The sequence below is a fragment of the Canis aureus genome, chromosome 9, assembly GCF_053574225.1.
Source record: "Canis aureus isolate CA01 chromosome 9, VMU_Caureus_v.1.0, whole genome shotgun sequence".
In the NCBI taxonomy this organism is placed as follows: Eukaryota; Metazoa; Chordata; class Mammalia; order Carnivora; family Canidae; genus Canis; species Canis aureus.
Genome location: NC_135619.1, coordinates 31,755,930 through 31,770,145, shown reverse-complemented (window position 1 = coordinate 31,770,145; position 14,216 = coordinate 31,755,930). Strand labels below are relative to the sequence as shown.

Below are 14,216 nucleotides of genomic sequence, written 5' to 3'. Positions count from 1 at the left end.
GAAAGGAAGAAACCTCACTAATAGCATGTCATTCCAAAGTCATGAGCTACTGCAAAGGTATACCTCCTATCAGTGTAAATGTTTACAATTTTACCCTTGCTGAAATGCAGGCCCAAGCAAAAATGTACAATCCAGCCTGTTGGGCCAATGTAGCTGAAGGCAAAGTTTCTGCCTTAACAACTCTGTAGGGAGTTGCAACAGAATACTGAGGTGAAAATTTACCATTTTCACCTTTCAAATAAGAACCATCAGTAAATCACAAAATGTCAGCATTATCCAAAGGAGTTTTCTGTAAATCATCACAGGGATGAGGAGGTGATCTGTTAGTCATGAGATGTATCATCCATAGCAGAGTGAAGAAGGATGACATGGTTAAGATTATTCCAGTCACAAAGAGTTAAATGAGGAATGATTAACAAGAGGATTTCATAGGAGGCAAGAGGACTGGCCAAAAGGTGTTGAATGTGATGAGAATGCAGAGGGTACTCCCACTGCATGGGGTGCTAGATTGTTAGAAGTGTTCCCATGAGTATGTTTCCAATGACCTTGACTAACAGGGTGGTGTCAGGAATGGCCCTGAGGCAAGGGGGATATTCTTGTGCCACAGGGTCTAGCTGTTGGTTATAATACCATATCAATTGATGGTGGCTTCATGGTTTTGGGTAAGTATCCCAAGGAGGTTCCCTTGTCTTTCAAATGTAAAAAAAAAAAAAAAAAGCAAAACAAAAAACTGAAGTTGATAATTGATATGGTCCAAAGGCAGGGGAATTTATCAAGCTTTCCATTAGAGCTTTCAAGGTTAAATTTACTCTTGTCTTCCCAAGTAATAGGGCCAGATTTGTTGTTTTTGATAAAACATAGGAGTTGGGCTGTATGAGAGAAGTTTAGAATCCAATTTTGGTAGTGGCCCACTAGCCCAAGAAAAGCTCGTAATTGGCACTTAGTTTTGGGTTTAGAAAAGTTCAGGATGCCAGGCAACCTATTTGGACCTAAATATAGCCCTTGTTCTAAAAGCAGGTGTTCCAAATATCTAACCTAAGTTTAAGAAAACCACAGTTTCTCCTTGGAGACTTTGTTGTCCCTGTGGCTATAAGTTTTAACAAGTGGATGCTCTCTTCCTCCAGAGGCCTGAGAAGGGGAGCAGAGACATCATCTATATATTGTTATAAAGTAGAGCCTCTAGGTAACTTTATATCATCTAAATCTGCTTTTAAGATTTGGAAAGGACTTTTGGTAAAGCCTTGAAGCACAATTGTTAGGTGTGTTGTTTCCCTTCCTCAGTAAAGGCAAAGAGATACTGGCCAGCCTTATCCAGGGATACTCAAGAGGGCACCACATGAATCTAATCTACAAAGTATGGGGATTTGGAACAACAGGATGATGAAGAATAACAATATTGTTTATGGCTCCGAGATCCTGAAGAAATCTCCATCTATGGCCATTGGGTTTCATCACAGGGAAAGTAGGAATATTACAAGAACTGGTGCAGGGAGAAGGAGGCCCTGAGTCTTATAATATTCTATTGTGGACTTGATGTCTTGAAGGGTTTCTTTGTTTATAGGGTATTGATTAATTCTGGGAGAAGTCTTTTTTTTTATAATTTTTTTTTATTTTTATTTTTTATAATTTTTTTTTTTAATTTCTGGGAGAAGTCTTGAGGGATATACTTAGATCTTAATAGGAGGTGCACTGTGGATTCTACCAGTTGAAGATTTTGCCCATAACGAGGGTAAAAGGTGATTCAATAGGGACAAATTGTTAGTGTCCTTAAAATTAGCTCCAGTGGCATCAGAGAAGAAGCAAAGATGTTGAATGGTCATTTGATTCACCTGGTTGGCTATTTGATTGCTGCTGTCAAATTCTAAAATTACCTTCCTCTTTTGGGAGAAAGAAATTCCAGCAAGATAGTTCTCTAAGAAATCTCAGCTTAATATATGAACAAGGATGGAGAAACTAAGGAGAAAATGACGCTTATCTTTCAGAGGGCCTAAACGAAAAACAAACAAAAAAAATGGGCTTAGAGATAGAAACCTATTTAAGTTTGTGAGACCCCCACTATTTGAACCATCTCAATACTTTGAGGCAGTAGATGTTTAATAACAGTGGGGTTGAGCAGCAAGAGTGTAGCTTTGCTGTCAATGATAGAGAAATTTATTCCCAGTCTAGAGAGTTATTTATCCAGGTTGATTATGAGGAAGGATTGGGAGAAGGCTCTGTGGTTTCTTGGAGTCCCCAGATTGGGAGTTAGGAGGGCATTGGAAACACTGGTTAGAGGGCCAAGGACACCCAGAGTGCTTACATTTGTAACAATCTTTCTTCCAACATCCTGGATTTTTGCAATAGTGGCAGAGATTGGAAGGGGCTTGGTTTTGTTTAGAGGCCTCGATTTATTAGAATTGAAAAATTCGTATTTCAATGGCCTTCCTGTTAATTGAATCCTCTAGGGTATGGTGAGATGATTTGCATTTTCACCAGAAGGGAAAGATCTTAGTTCATCCCATTAATGAACATAGAGTGGAAGGCTACCTCAGTGGATCAAACATCCATAGAAAGGCCAGAATTTTCCTGGAAAACAATTTGGAGTTGATTCTAATAGTTATCCACAGGTTCACTGCATTTCTGAGTACAGGCCTGAATCTTATTTCAATCAGTAGGTTTTGGGAACGCCTTAGGGATTCCAGGTGAAGTAGTTTAGGACTTGCTGAACCTAGTCTTATAACAAGGCAGTTACATGTGCAGTTGTAGAGATTCTGAAAACAGAATCATCCCAGTTAGCTGTTTCATCCCCTATTGGGCTTGGCCTTCACCAATGAGCATGTGAACTAGCTGGTACAAATTGAGGAACCTGGTTAGTAAATCTGGATGACTATATTAAGTCCTTGGCAAATCTGAGGATTTTCAGTAATTCTAGGAAAATCTTTGACTATGGCTTATAGTATATAAGGAAATTAGGAGCTTAACATGAGAATCCTCAGAGGATCTAATTTTAAAAGTGCAGGTTCTAATGGGGTTGGAGAAGTAGGGAGCAGGGAATGGTTCCAAGAAAAAGGAAAGCTCAGAGAATTAGAATGAGGAATTGGGTGGTATGAAGGAAGTACAGATTATGGGGATGGGAAAGGGGGAAAAGGCTTCAAAACCTTAGATTTCTTTTGTTTGTGTGCCTTGGTTAGTTTAGAAATGGTACTTTGTAAAGAAGTGATTTTAGAGACCTGGATATGCTTGGAAACCTCAAGACCCCTATTGAAATAGGCATCGCATTCAGTGTGTTTTAGTTTAGAGTCACGGCCTTCTAACTTGGTTCTAAGAAAAGTAAGTTTAAGGAGATGAAAAATCTCCCATAATGACCAATGGAGTTGTAAACTTTTTATTACATTGGTCCAATTAGTTAAAAATGTGCATGAGAAGAATTGTAATTTTTATATGTAAAACCAGCCAGGGTCCCAGAAGGAGAATGCTCCTGAGAAATTTTAGTAGATTGGGATACCATTACTCAAAACCTGAAGTTCAGAAAGCATAAGAGTACTCATCAGGAAGGCCAATTCCTTCATAAAAATGACAACAACAAAAAACTACATTCTGAGTAAAGTCAAACCAAAAGTCAACCAAAAGGAGGGAGCTCAGATCCAAGAGGAGACTCACTGAACTAAAAGGAAAGAAATGAACCATGGGAGCAGAGAGAGCGAGCACAGGAGTTCATGTGACTACCTCACACAGTTCTGTGGGTTTGTTAGTCCCATAAGGGTTTATCTCCTTCAGGTACCTTTGTGGTACCATATAATGTTGACTTTAAAAAACAGAAGAGCCAGTTATCTTACCAGAAAAATGAGCTTATTCAGAAATTTCCACAAGCAAACTATGGCAAATTAGAGATAAGTCTATAGAACAGAAGGGAAGGGCTTGTTCTTACCCCGGAAAAGAGCTAGGAGTGGGGGCTGTTCTGCTGGATTTTCATTGGCTAAGCTATTGCTAGGCAAGGAAAGATTCTTCCTTCTTCCTACTGTGGTCTGTAAAGTAAGCTCCTTCCGTTTGGGAAATGTAAGGTATCCTCTTAGGGCAGGTGGTAATAAGTGAGAGCTCCCCCTTTGGGGCTTCCAGACTCCATCTTTAATGGAGTTAAATTACACAGTTATACAGTGACACAGTTATACAGATTATCTTCTATCTGCCTGGCTTATCTTCCACTTTAAATAGTTTTTATACCATTTTCTTTTTTGAGTGTTGAATTGGTGGTTGAAGACATTACCGTACAGGTCTAGCTATATTGTATTTGCTACTTATTGCAAATATGTGTAACTCTAAAAAGATGAGATTTTAATAAATATTTAATAAAAGGGAAGATAAAGATGAATCAGTGATAAAATAAATATGAATCAATAAGGCAGAAAAGCTTAAAAAGAAATAATTTAGTGATCAATAAACAACAAAACAGGTAGAATGAGAAAGTTTAAATGATAAATGCTTAAACCTATAAGATAAAAATCAAGGTGAGGTTTGTCTCAAGTGTCAAATTCACTATTTCAGTTTGGGTGTGCAAAAAAAGGGAAGGGGGTTTTCCTTATATCTACTTGGCTCAATTCAGGCTTTGCTAATGGTAGAAAACTTAAACTTGCCAATTTTCATTGATTCACTAACTTCTACTTTAAAAACATAACCACTTTTGTCTAATGGCTCTGTTCATGTGGCATTCTCCTTCTCCCTCTTTTCCTTGCCTTCTCTTGGGGATGGCCTGAGACTCCAGGGGCTGGCATGGTATCCTGACACTGGGGGTGGGACACCTGTGGGTGGGCCTGTCTCTGCCCTCACTGACCTTTGGGTTCAGCCATGTGCTATGTCCACCCAACTCCCTTGCTGATATCTTCAGTTCTACTATGGCTTGCAGTCAGCAAGCCCACATACATTGCTTCTTCCTTGTCCCAATTGTGAACCTCTTCTATCTGTAGCCTTCTCTTGACCTACCTCAATGTCCTTCTTCAGGGAAAGTGATAATTCCAGAGGCTTTTCTGTGCCACCTGGGCATTTATGGTCCTCTGTAGGACCACTGTCAGGTCTGCTTACCTAGATACTGCCCTCAGCATTGCTAATTCATTGCCTTGAGTCAGACTGGACTTGGGGCTTCTCTAGTGTACTCTCAGTTTCCTCAGGCCACATCTGGGAAAGTAGGTACAAAGATCCTCTATTCTGGAGTCCCCCAAATCCCTCAGAAAGATCTCATTGACCCTGTAACATGGGAGCTCAGCCTACAGAGGAAGTAGCCTGGCTCCAGGCTCTTCTCAGAAACCATGCATCTCAGCTTGTATACTTTTACATGTCCCTCTTCTGCCACTGGTAGAATTCTCATCTCCTTTTGAGAGGGGAATCCACTCTGATATCATAATGCTCTTCTTTCTGCAGAGTCATAAATGGCTCCCTCTGGAGTGTCCCAACCCCCCAAATTAAAACACAAATAAGGCGCCTGTGATTCTTGGTAAGTAGGAGACCAGCTTAGGCCGCTGGTCCCCTCCAAACCTGACAGGGGGCCTCAGGGAAGAGGAAAGTATATGGGACTGAGAAAAACTAAATAAAATAATAAATGAATAAAGCCAATAATAATAATGAGTAAAATAGTAAATGACCAGAAAATGAATAAATGAATAAGGTAGGGGAAAATTTGAATGAAACCTTCATGGGTAGTTATAAGGGTAATGTAGCCTGGTATGTGAGGGATAAGAACAGAAAACCTGGTTGGATATAGACAGACATCCAACTTCTGAATATTTTTCCTCTCCTTCCATTCCTTGAGAGACAGGGGAATAGAATAAGGAAGAAAACTTTAAATAGAGCAGCCTTGGGGTAGAAGACTAAGTGGGGTTCCTGAGGCACCCTAATTTCCTTGTGAAGAGAAAAATAGGAATGATAATTCCAGTCTCTGGCACCATAGGCTCTGGTATCTGCCCTTAAACATATCTCTAACTCTTGCCTCTTAAACCTACCAGGAGAACACAAACTAAGACCCCAGTATTAACCCATCTCCTGGAGCATGTTGCTAATCATTGAAGCTATGAAGATGACTATAAATTGTCTAATATTCATTTTTAATATTTCCTAAGTTAAAATAAATGATCCATTTTTAGCTGGACACATGATTATGTGATTACCTAGAATAAATATGATGTTTCTCAGCCTTCTTTGTAGCTAATTGTATCCATATGGCACAATAGTTTTTCTAACTACATGCTAATAATACATTTGAAATCTATAAAAGTGAATTTCTGGTAAAAATAGAAAATACTAATATTGTCACAAAGAGATAACTTGAACAGGCTAATAATAGTCACTGAAGAAATGAAAATGGTAGTCATCAGAGATCTCCCCTCCAATTACCATAAAAGCTCAGGCTCAGAGAACATTATAAGTGAATTCCACAAAGCTTTCAGGGAATAGATAATACTTGTTTAATACAAGTTGTTTCTGAAAATAGGAAAAAAAAGATGCCTCCAACTCTTTTTCTTTTCATGAGTTTAATTTAGTCTTGTCTCCAAAATTTAATAAGGAAAGGAAAAGGAGGAGCACCTGGGGGCTTAGTAGGTTAAGTGTCTATCTTCAGCTCAAGTCATGATCCTGGAGTTCTGGGATTGGGTCCCACATTGGGCTCCCTGCTCAGTGAGGTATCTGCTTCTCCCTCTTACTCCCTCTCTGTGCTTTCTTTCTCTCTCAAATAAATAAATAAAATCTTTAAAAAAAAAAGGAAAAGGTAAGGAAAAAGATGTATAGGCCCATTTTCACTTACTTTTTTTTTTTAATTTTTTTTTAAAATTTATTTATGATAGGCACGCAGTGAGAGAGAGAGAGAGAGAGAGGCAGAGACACAGGCAGAGAGAGAGGCAGGCTCCATGCACCTGGAGCCCGACGTGGGATTCGATCCCGGGTCTCCAGGATCGCGCCCTGGGCCAAAGGCAGGCGCCAAACCGCTGCGCCACCCAGGGATCCCCCTTCACTTACTTTTTAAAAAGGTTTTATTCATTCGTTCATGAGAGACACACAGAGAGAGAAGGAGGCAGAGACACAGGGAGAGGGAGAAGTAGGTTCTATGCAGGGAGCCCGATGTGGCACTTGATCCTGGGACTCTAGGATCACACCCCGGGCCAAAGGCAGGCGCTAAAGCACTGAGCCACCCAGGTGTCCCTCATTTTCACTTATTAACAAAGACATAAACTTATAAGTAAACTATTAGTTAATTAAATTAAATAGTATATCAAAAATATTATGATCAAGTAGTTTCAAGAATGCAAGGACATTCTAAAATCTGAAAAATCAAACGGGGGGCAGGGCAAGATGGCAGAAGAGTAGGATCCCCAAGTCACCTGTCCCCACCAACTTACCTAATAACTTTCAAATCATCCTGAAAATCTATGAATTCGACATGAGATTTAAAGAGAGAACAGCTGGAATGCTACAGTGAGAAGAGTTCCCGCTTCTATCAAGTTCAACTTGTTTTTAGCCACTCTGCACTGAGCAAAATGACTAGAAGAAGAACTCACCACAAAAGAAAGAATCAGAAACAGTCCTCTCTCTCACAGAATTACAGAATTTGGATTACAATTTGATGTCAGAAAGCCAATTCAGAAGCACAATTATAAAGCTACTGGTGGCTCTGGAAAAAAGCATAAAGGATTCAAGAGACTTCATGACTGCAGAATTTAGATCTAATCAGGCCGAAATTAAAAATCAATTAAATGAGATGCAATCAAAACTGGAGGTCCTAAAGATGAGGGTTAATGAGGTAGAAGAACGAATGAGTGACACAGAAGACAAGTTGATGGCAAGTAAGGAAGCTGAGGAAAAAAAGATAAAAACAATTAAAAGATCATGAGGAGGGCAGCCTGGGTGGCTCAGCCCTTTAGCACCACCTTCCGCCAAGGGCATGATCCTGGAGACCCGGGATTGAGTCCCACTTCGGGCTCTCTGCATGGAGCCTGCTTCTCACTCTGCCTGTGTCTCTGCCTCTCTCTGTCTCTCTGTGTGTGTCTCTCGTGAATAAATAAATAAAATCTTAAAAAAAAAGGATTATGCACTGGGTGTTATTCTATATGTTGGCAAATTGAACACCAATAAAAAATAAATTTATAAAAAAATAAAAATAAAACCTTAAAAAGATCATGAGGAAAGGTTAAGGAAATAAATGACAGCCTCAGAAGGAGAAATCTACAATTAATTGGGGTTCCAGAGGGAGCCGAAAGGGACAGAGGACCAGAAAGTGTATTACAAATCATAGCTGAGAACTATGAGGCCAGCATCACCTTAATTCCAAAACCAGACAAAGACCCCACCAAAAAGGAGAATTATAGACCAATATCCCTGATGAACACAGACGCAAAAATTCTCAACAAAATACTAGCCAATAGGATCCAACAGTACATTAAGAAGATTATTCACTATGACCAAGTGGGATTTATCCCTAGGATGCAAGACTGGTTCAACACTCATAAAGCAGTCAATGTGATAGATCATATCAACAAGAGAAAAACCAAGAACCATATGATCCTCTCAATAGATGCAGAGAAAGCATTTGACAAAATACAGCATCCATTCCTGATCAAAACTCTTCAGAGTGTAGGGATAGAGGGAACATTCCTCAGCATCTTAGAAGCCATCTACAAAAGCCCACAGCAAATATCATTCTCAGTGGGGAAACACTGGGAGCCTTTCCCCTAAGATCAGGAACACGACAGGGATGTCCACTCTCACCACTACTATTCAACACAGCACTAGAAGTCCTAGCCTCAGCAATCAGGCAACAAAAAGAAATAAAAGGCATTCAAATTGGCAAAGAAGAAGTCAAACTCTCCCTCTTTGCAGATGACATGATACTCTACATAGAAAACCCAAAAGCCTCCACCCCAAGATTGCTAGAACTCATACAGCAATTTGGTAGTGTGGCAGGATACAAAATCAATGCCCAGAAATCAATGGCATTTCTATACACTAACAATGAGACTGAAGAAAGAGAAATTAAGGAGTCAATCCCATTTACAGTTGCACCCAAAAGCATAAGATACCTAGGAATAAACCTAACCAAAGAGGTAAAGGATCTGGTTTTCTTTTTTTAATATTCCCCTGGCTATTCGGGGTCTTTTCTGATTCCATACAAATCTTAAGATGATTTGTTCCAACTCTCTGAAGAAAGCCCATGGTATTTTGATAGGGATTGCATTAAATGTGTAAATTGCCCTGGGTAGCATTGACATTTTCACAATATTAATTCTTCCAATCCATGAGCATGGAATATTTTTCTGTCTTTTTGTGTCTTCCTCAATTTCTTTCAGAAGTGTTCTGTAGTTTTTAGGGTAGAGATCCTTTACCTCTTTGGTCCCCCTTAATATTTCTTGCAGAGCTGGTTTGGAGGTCACATATTCTTTCAGTTTCTGCCTATCTTGGAAGTTCTGTATCTCTCCTTCTATTCTGAATGAGAGCCTAGCTGGATAAAGTATTCTTGGCTGCATGTTCTTCTCATTTGGGACCCTGAATATATCCTGCCAGCCCTTTCTGGCCTGCCAGGTCTCTGTGGAGAGGTCTGCTGTTAACCTAACACTTCTCCCCATAATGGTTAGGGATCTCTTGTCTCTTGCTGCTTTAAGGATCTTCTCTTTATCTTTGGAATTTGCAAGTTTCACTATTAAATGTTGGGAGGTTGAACGGTTTTTATTGATTTTGCGGGGGGGGGGGGGGGATCTCTCTATCTCCTGGATCTGAATGCCTGTTTCCCTTCCGAAGTTAGGGAAGTTCTCAGCTATGATTTGTTCAAATACACTTTCTGGTCCTCTGTGCCTTTTGGCGCCCTCTGGAACCCCAATTAAATGTAGATTTCTCCTTCTGAGGCTGTCATTTATTTCCCTTAACCTTTCCTCATGATCTTTTAATTGTTTTTCTCTTTTTTCCTCAGCTTCCTTCCTTGCCATCAACTTGTCTTCTTTTTTTTTTTTCTTCAACTTGTCTTCTATGTCACTCACTCGTTCTTCTACCTCGTTAACCTTTGTCGTTAGGACCTCCAGTTTGGATTGCATCTCATTTAATTGATTTTTAATTTCGGCCTGATTAGATCTAAATTCTGCAGTCATGAAGTCTCTTGAATCCTTTATGCTTTTTTCCAGAGCCACCAGTAGCTTTATAATTGTGCTTCTGAATTGGCTTTCTGACATCAAATTGTAATCCAAATTCTGTAACTCTGTGGAAGAGAGGACTGTTTCTGATTCTTTCTTTTGTGGTGAGTTCTTCCTTCTAGTCATTTTGCTCGGTGCAGAGTGGCTAAAAACAAGTTGTACTGGAAAAAGGAAGGAAAAAGAGAAAAAAATGGGGGGGGGGGAACAAACAAAAAAACAAAAAAACAAGGAGGGAGGGGTATCCTCTGATTCTATGTACTGTAAGTCCCTAGACTTCCTCTGGAACTTTCCAGTGCTGTTTGGCAAGAACTGGCTCTTCCCCTGTCCTTCCAGCTGATCTTCTGGGGGAGAGGCCTGCTGTGCTGACTCTCAGGTATGTGCACCTGGGGGCGCTGTCCTACCCGCTGCCAGGTGCACTGCTCAGTGGAAGCTGTTTACCCGTGAGGCCCCTGCTCCCTGGTGGCCCTGCTCAGTCCCAGGTGCAAGGTGACACCAGGAGGAACAACCCCACTGGTGATGGACAGCTCTCCAGCCCTGGAGTCAGCTCCTGCAGTAACTACCGCAGCTCCGAGTCCGCAGGAGCCTGGATGCTCCGGGGGCGGGGGCGCTGATCTGCACAGCTCAGGGGCGCCAGGCAGCAGGAGTGTCCTCGCTGTCCTGTGTCCTCCCGGCCTCCGCCTGTCCCGGGGGAACGCAGGATCCTGGGCTGTGTCCCCAGTGCCCTAGTATCCGGGGGCCTGCGCTGCTGGAATCGCACTCCCGGGGCCACGCAGCCCCCTCCGCACAGAGCCGCCGCCTGAGCCACTGTCTGAGCTGCTCCGGAGGCCCCACCAGGCGCTGCAGCCCTTTAGGGAGCTCGGCGGCTACAGGGTGTGGCGGGGTCTCCCCTGGGATGCAGGTCCTCTATTAGTGCCCCCCGGGACCCTGAGGGCATCACTGCCCCTCCTGGGATCCTGCCTGAGCTCCCTGCGAGGCCTTTCCCTCCAGGAAGATTGGTGAAGCTCCTGCTTCTCCGGGACTGGGCTTTCCTGTCCTGGGGGCTCTCGCTGCCTGGCCTTAGCCTTGGCTCCTCGAGGGGGCCCTCCCCCTTGGATGCTTTTTTATATCTTTTTTTTATGTCTTCCTACCTTGATAGAAGTGCATACTCTTCTTACTGTAGCATTCCAGCTGTTCTCTCTTTAAATATCAGGCCGAATTTGTAGGTTTTCAGGATGATTTGAAAGTTATCTAGGTAAGTTGGTGGGGACAGGTGACTTGGGGACCCAACTTTCCTGACATCCTGCCCCCCTCCTTGCCTTTATTTTTAATTAAGTATAGTTGACATGTAATATTATATTAGTTTCAGGTGTACAACAGTGATTTAACGATTATATACATTACAAAATCCTCACCATAGTAAGGATGGTTACCCTCTGTTACCATACAAAGTTATTTCAATATAATTGACTATATATTCCCTCTACTGTACTTTTCACTCCTGTGACTTATTTTATCAATGTAAATTTTTAAAATAAAACATAATTTTTAAGGGCAATAAGAAACATAAAACACCAAGGAACAAATAACTGAATATGTACAAGATCTTTGAAGTGTTTTGACATTCTGTAACAAGGTATTAAAGAAGACCTAAATAGATGGAAAGATTTATACCTTTCACTAATAGGTAGACTTAATATTAAAAGGTTGATTTTTGCCAAATTATCCATAATGTTAATACAAATATTGGATTGGTAAGTGTTGATAGAATAAAAATTCCATTTTTTTGTGTGGAACTTAGTGTTCTGACTCTAAGTTTTATATAAAAGAGCAAAGGGCCAAGAGTCAAGAAATATTTTAAAGATGAACAAGCAGGGAGACATGTCTTATCAGATATCAATATTTATAATGAAGTTAAGTAAAACATTGTGACATAAATGCAGAAATAGACACATGGAATAGTAGGACAGCTTGGAGAGTCCAGGAACAGGACTATGTGCATAAGAAAACTTGCTAAATAAATAAAAGAAGTGGTAATACTGATTAGGAGATGGATTGTATACAAAATGGTCCTGGGGAAAATTGTGAATCATGTGGAGGAAGGATACAGCTAGAGTGCCACGACTCATCATACACAAATATAACTCCAGCTAATTTAGACCTGGTTGTCCAAAGCAAAACTTTAACTCTTTTGGAGAAAAATTTAAGAGAATTACTTTATGTCTGGGCATAAAAATGTTTTTCTAGGTAAGACAAAATAAGTTTAACCATAAGTGAAAGATTAGAAAATTTGACTAGATTTAGAAAAAAAATCTGTTTTACAGAAGATACCATGGGGGAAATGATAAGCCACAGACTGAGAGAAGGTATTTACAGTGTAGGTGATAGACAAAGGATTGGTATTTAATATGTAAAGGTTCCCAACATGACAAAAATAACAGATAACCCAATATAGCAACGGTAAAAGGTATAGTTAGATAATTCATAGAAAACTTTAAAAGGGGTTTAACCTGAAAAGTAATCAGAAATACAAATTAAAACCACAGTGAGGTTCTATTTTATACCTGTCATATTAATAAAAATTTGAAGTTTTACTTCTCTAGTAGGTGGGAATAATATGGGTTAACATTGCTGGGCTGTATAGGTGGGGAGCATAAATAAGGATCATCACTTAAAGCACTTTGACAAAATGTAGCAAAGTCGAGAATACTTATTCCCTATAATGCTGCAATTCCACTTCAAAGTGTATACCCTAGAGACTTGTTATAGGTGCACGAAAAGGCATGTACCAGATGCTCTCTGCAGCATTATTTGTAATGGCAAATAATTGGAAATCTCATTGATGCCTATGAACAGGAGAATAGAGAAAAATGATGTGTCTTCATACTCATTTATTGGCCATGTGATCTAGAGCTTAACCCTTTGTATCTTTGTTTCTGTACCCAAGGATGAAGATCCCAATAGTACCTATCTGATTAGAAAAGATTTTTAAAGGTAAAATGAGTCTGTGTTGGAAAAAAAAAAAAAACTTAGAAATGGTGTCAAACACAAATAAAATCTATCAATAGCAGCAGCAGAGAAGTGGGCTGAAGTGGCAGAAATAACAGTCCCGGGGAGGAAAATAGGATTTCATCAAAAAGATCCAGGCTGAAGCCAGAAAAATGACAGATTCTAAAGGGCAAAGTACTATCAACCAATGTCAAAGATAAACAGAGTTGAAGGCTTAAAAGCAAGAAAGAAGTTATTCAAAATCAAAGCTGTTGACAATGAATTTGGGTTGGAATTCCCACTTGGCTTAGAGAAGTTCATTTATAGACAGGGCATCTGGAAGGAATTGCTTCTTAAAAACCAAATGCTTTGTCTTTCTATCTGGAACTTGAGATCCATCACTTCCCCCCTCTTCCATTCATCTCCTTTTCCTCCTCTTCTCTCTCTTTTTTTTTTAATCTGGAGAAAACTTCCTTTATGTTCTGCCACTCAGAGAGGACAGATGTTAATATTTTATCGTATTGGCTTCAAATATTTTTAATCAAAGAGAATTACAGATAAAGTTGTCCCTCTCCTCAGTCCCGTTCATCTGCTTCCCTGCCCATGCACATCTACAATCATGAGTTTGGTGTAGATTCTTCTAGTCCACACTTTAGAAAATTTTGTTACTTCATTCATCATCAGGGAAGTACAAATCAAACTATGATGAGATACCATCTCACACCTGTCAGAATGGCTAAAATGAACAACACAAGAAACAAGTGTTGGCGAGGATGAGGGCAAAAGGGAACCCTCTTGCACTGTTGGTGGGAATGAAAACTGGTGCAGCTACTCTGGAAAACAGTATTGAGGTTCCTCAAAAAGTTAAAAATAGAGTTACACTACTAGCTATTTTCCCAAATGATACAAAAATATAAATTCAAAGGGGTACAGGCACCCCGATGTTCATAACAGCATTATCAACAATAGCCAAGCTATGGAAAGAGCATATGTCCATCGACTTACAAATGGATAAAGAAGATGTGGTGTATATGTACAATGGAATATTACTCAGCCATCAGAAAGAATGAAATCTTGCCATTTGCAATGATGTAGATGGAGCTATAATGTATTATG

At 40.2% G+C, this 14,216-nt stretch overlaps 1 long non-coding RNA gene across 1 annotated transcript; it reads left to right on the top strand.

Annotated features, from left to right (window-relative positions):
* Positions 1-5,079: 5,079 nt before the first annotated feature.
* LOC144320085 (uncharacterized) lies at positions 5,080-13,399 on the top strand. Its single transcript, XR_013385668.1, has 2 exons — positions 5,080-5,464; positions 13,060-13,399. It is a non-coding gene; the product is annotated as an uncharacterized LOC144320085 (long non-coding RNA).
* The last annotated feature ends 817 nt before the right edge of the window (positions 13,400-14,216 follow it).